This window comes from Schistocerca piceifrons, chromosome 3, assembly GCF_021461385.2.
Source record: "Schistocerca piceifrons isolate TAMUIC-IGC-003096 chromosome 3, iqSchPice1.1, whole genome shotgun sequence".
Taxonomy (NCBI): Eukaryota; Metazoa; Arthropoda; class Insecta; order Orthoptera; family Acrididae; genus Schistocerca; species Schistocerca piceifrons.
Window position 1 is genome coordinate 271,840,652 of NC_060140.1, and position 5,409 is coordinate 271,846,060.

General features: G+C 46.2%; 1 pseudogene; it reads right to left on the bottom strand.

Annotated features, from left to right (window-relative positions):
* Positions 1-407: 407 nt before the first annotated feature.
* LOC124790420 lies at positions 408-525 on the bottom strand (annotated as a pseudogene).
* Positions 526-5,409: the final 4,884 nt, after the last annotated feature.

Sequence of the window (5,409 nt, forward strand, 5' to 3'; positions counted from 1 at the left end):
GAAACCTCAGACTTCATCCAGCCACCTGAACAAAAATCTCATGCCGTCAGATCCGCCTTAGTTGGTGGACTGTTAATTATACTACCACGACCAATCCAGCGAATAGAGCAATTGAGGTTGAGACGTTCCCTCACACATCCAGTAAAATTTGGAGGGGCTCATCGTGCTGGAAGCACATTGCAATCATGTTCAAGGTGTTCAACAAACGAATTTTCCAAGAAAAAAAAGCACTCCGTCTTCAGGCCACGAGTGGCCTACCGGGACCATCCGACCTCCGTGTCATCCTCAAGGAGGATGCGAATAGGAGGGACGTGGGGTCAGCACACCGCTCTCCCTGACCGAAGCTGCTACTACTCGGTCGAGTAGCTCCTCAATTGGCATCACGAGGCTGAGTGCACCCCGAAAAATGGCAACACCGCATGGCGGCCTGGATGGTCACCCATCCAAGTGCCGACCACGCCCGACAGCGCTTAACTTCGGTGATCTCACGGGAACCGGTGTATCCACTGTGGCAAGGCCGTTGCAAATTTTCCAAGAAATGCAAGTAATTCTGTTCCATCATTCGCTATTGTAAAATGACTGGACCTGTCCGCGTATTACCGACCATGCCGCACCAAACACTGACTGAAAAACGAACTCGGAAATTCTTTCTGCTTTACCGTCTGGATTTTCCCGTGATCATCGATAATTATTACGTGTGTTGTTGATTCCATTCCGTGTAAACGCGGCTTCATAAGTGACTAGTGTTTGCGAAGCAAACGTGACAGAATTCAAACCATAAAAGCCACTCTACACGTATAGATATCTTGATAAAAATCCAGTTGATAAAAACACACAGTTGACAAAATCCACGCAGCTTATAAAATCCTCGTGCTATTCATGCATTTTGGTGACGAACAGGGTCATCACTCATGCCTGCCACCGATATGTATGGATGGCACAAGAATTTTATCCGCCGGCCGCGGTGGTCTCGCGGTTCTAGGCGTGCAGTCCGGAACCGCGCGACTGCTACGGTCGCAGGTTCGAATCCTGCCTCGGGCATGGATGTGTGTGATGTCCTTAGGTTAGTTAGGTTTTAGTAGTTCTAAGTTGTAGGGGACTGATGACCACAACTGTGAAGTCCCATAGTGCTCAGAGCCATTTGAACCATTTTTGAATTTTATCAATTGTGTGCATTTTATCAACTGCATTTTTATCAAGATATGTGTACGTACGGAATGCCCTTTATGCTTTGACTTCATGTAATGTAACATCTCAATTTTATAACAAGTTCCCTAAGATCAGATGATGGCAGTGTAAGACTGTTGAAACCGGTCATCTTTGAATAATAAAAGTGTCTACAGTGCTAACGCGGCGTACGAAGTGAGTTCTTTACATCCAACCACACAAAATGGTTCAAATGGTTCTGAGCACTATGGGACTTAACTGCTGTGGTCATTAGTCCCCTAGAACTTAAAACCGTAGCGGTCGCGCGGTTCCAGACTGAAGCGCCTAGAACCGCTCGGCTACTCCGGCCGGCCTCCAACCATACAAATTGCCTCACTGCACAGCATGTGTACCTTAGAAAATATGAAGATTGTGGGCACATTGTATGTGAAATGAGTGCAAGTGTTACACATGTAATGTTCACGCCGGCCGTTGTGACCGAGCGGTTCTAGGGGTTACAGTCTGCAGCCGCCCGACCACTACGGTCGCAAGATCGAATCCTGCCCGGGCATGGATGTGTGCGATGTCCTTAGGTTAGTTAGGTTTAAGTGGTTCTAAGTATATGGAACTGATGACCTCAGATATTAAGTTCCATAGTGCTCAGACACATTTGAACCATTTTGTAATGTTCGCCATACGCTTGGTCGTGGGACACTGACTGATACGTTCTAGTAGTGGGATTATGCTACAGCATTTCAACGATGTGCAGCTGTTCCTACACAGTTTGTTGAACTACACGTTCAGAAGAAAAATTGGAACTAGGAAGTATACCTGTTTCACGCAATGTACTGGAAACTTTGGTAAATGCTCTACGATGAGGAATTCTACGTGTCAGGGTAGTTTCAAACAAGGCACAAATTAAACATAATTTAAAAGAATTTTTGGTGGCCAACTCGTTCTATTCCATCCATGAGTTTCTCAACAAGAGCAGTAGACCATTTTAATGAAAATTTATTACACTTTAACTTTTGACAATACTTGGTTGTAACAGCCAAGTAACTACCTACTGTGTGAATGATGGATGTATGGAAAGCAGATGTAAGTCATAAGTCTGTAAATAGTGGAAGTTTAATTTTAAATCTTGTACATAATCTGACGGTTCTTAACTGAGGATCATTGAAATGAATAATTTACTTTAATTTTTCACAATACTTGGTTGTAATAGCCAAGAAATTAGCAAATGTCTGATGATGGATTTAATGAAAGAAGATGTAAGTATTAAACCTGCAAATATTATAAGTTTAAATTTAATTCATGTACATAATTTTACTGTTTATTGACTGAGAATCATTAAAATTAATGAAACTCAAGTTTTTCTAATTACATTTTTGTAATGTGTTTATCTGACATGTTCCACACCCAGAAGGATCCCCTCTTTTATGGGTCTATGGAATGAATAATTAATCTAATCTAATCTAATCTAATCTAACCGATGCTTCTCTCTGATACACTCACGGCCCCTCGCACCACTCCACTCACAACTGCGCGTTGAACGGGCTGTTTAATGGCAGAAAGACATCACGAGCAAAGATGTTGAAAACATCGAGGTATTTTGGACTACATTAAAACGTCAAAGAGGCTGGATGGTAACACAAATGCGTGCTTGCCACTAGCCCAAAAACAAACGTACATTAAAGATGTTCTGTCTCAGAAACTGGTCTGAATGAGGCATATGTCAGTATAAACATTTTGGTTCAAATGAGCGTTCCTGATCATATCCCTGAATATTGACCATTCCTCCGGGGACACCATGTAGAGCTGCAGATAAAGACAAGTCAACGTAGCTGGAATTCCCCGACGGTCGGGACAGTGCCGCTAATCAGATGGACTGGAAACATCAAGGAAAGTGTGCGTGTTCAACGGGCTGTTTAATGGCAGAAAGACATCGTGAGCAAAGATGTTAAAAACATCGAGGTAGGTTAGACTAGATTAAAATGTCAAAAAGGCTGGATGGTAACACAAATGCGTGCTTTCCCCTAGCCCAAAAACATAAGTACATTAAAGGTGTTCTGTCTCAGAAACCGGTCTGAATAGGGCATATGTCGATATAAACATTTTGGTTCAATGTGAGCATCCCTGATCATATCCCTGAATATTGACCATTCCTCCGGGGACACCCTGTAGAGCTGCAGACAAAGACAAATCAACGAAGCTGGAATTCCCCAACGGTCGGGACAGCGCCGCTAATCAGATGGACTGGAAACGTCGAGGAAAGTGTGCGTGTTTTTGTGACGAGAGCAGGGCGCGCTTTGGCCGCGGAGAACGAGCACGGGAGGCGGCGTCCAGTGAAACCGGCGGCGGACTTTCTCAGCAGAAAGCGAAGGCGCCGCTCGAAAGCGCCGCTCACTTTCCTCCGGGCCGGAAACCTGCGACCAGCCGCCCCGCTCAGCTGAGGACCTGGCCGACCGAGGGCACCGTGGCCCAACCGTCCAGGGCACGCTGCTAATGGTCTGAACTCCACTTCCGCCTTCCGTCTACATACCGGACCACTTCTTTCAGTAACTTCTGTGCGAAAGTACATAGGATACGATCATGCCTGAAGGAAGGATGCCGCCGGCCGCTGTGGCCGAACGGTTCTAGGCACTACAGTCCGGAACCGCGCTGCTGCTACGGTCGCAGGTTCGAATCCTGCCTCGGGCATGGATGTGTGTGATGTCCTTAGGGGTTGGGTTCTTTGGGGAAGAAGACCAGACATCGAGGTTATCGGTCTCATAGGATTAGGGAAGGACGGGGAAGGAAGTCGGCCGTGTCCATTCAAAGGAACCATCCCGGCATTTGCCTGGAGCGATTTAGGGAAATCACGGAAAACCTAAATCAGGATGGCCGGACGCGGGATTGAACCGTCGTCCTTCCGAATTGATGACCTTAGGTTAGTTAGGTTTAAGTAGTTCTAAGTCTAGGGGACTGTTAAGTCCCATGGTACTTAGAGCCATTTGAACCATTTCTGGAAGGATCACCATAAACAGCTGCTAATGCAACATTCACTTCAAGGATCTAACCGATGTTCTGAAATGTTAATCACTTGTTGGTGAAAAAAGTCGAATTGACAGTTTAAAGCGTCTCTGACCGGTGAGGTGGATATTCTTCCACTTCTGGTGACCTTTTATCATCTCTCATTTTCAGATGCTGCCCTTACGGCAGTGAGAACAGCCACTACAAAGTGTGACTTACAGAGTACCCTTGTAGATGTACACTGAAGAGCCAAAGAAACTGGTACACCTGCCTCATATCGTGCAAGGCTCTCGTGAGCACGCAGAAGTGCCGCAACATGACGTGGCATGGCCCCCACTAATGTCTGAAGTAGCGCTGGAGGGAACTGGCACCATGAATCCTGCACAGCTGTCCATAAATCTGTAAGACTACGACCGGGTGGAGATATCTTCGGAACAGCACATTGCAAGGTATGAGAGATGCTCAATAATGTTCATGTCTGGGGAGTCTGGTGGGCAATGGAAGTGTTTAAACTCATAAGAATGTTCCTGGAGCCACTCATAGCAATTCTGGACGTGTGAGGTGTCGCATTGTACTGCTGGAGTTGCCCAAGTCCGTCGAAATGCACAATGGACATGAATGGATAAACGTGATCAGACAGGATGCTTACGTTCGTGTCAACTGTCAGAGTCGTATCTAAACGTATCAGGGGTGCCACATCTCCCCATCTGCACGCGCCCCATACCATTACAGAGTCTTCACCAGCTTGAACGGTTTTCGGCTGACATGCTGGGTCCATGGATTCATGAGTTCGTGAGTTTGTCTCCATACCTGCACACGTTCATCCGCTCGATACAATCTGAAACGAGATTCGTCCGACCAGGCAACATGTTTCCAGTCATCAACAGTCCAATGGCGGTGTTGACGGGCCCAGGCGAGGCATAAAGCTTGTATCGCGCAGTCATCGAGGGTACACGAATGACCCTTCGGCTCCGAAAGCCCATATCGATGATGTTTCGTTGAATGGTTTGCACCCTGACACTCATTGATGGGTGAGCATTGAAATCTGCAGCAATTTGCGGAAGGTTTGCATTTCTGTCACATTGAACGATTCTCTTCAGTCAACGTTGGTCGCTTTCATGCTGAACTTTTTTCTGGCCTCAGCGATGTCGGAAATTTGATGTTTTACCGGATTCCTGATAATCACGGTCACTCGTGAAATGGTCGTACGAGAAAATTCCCGCTTCGTCGCATCCTCGGAGATGTTTTGTC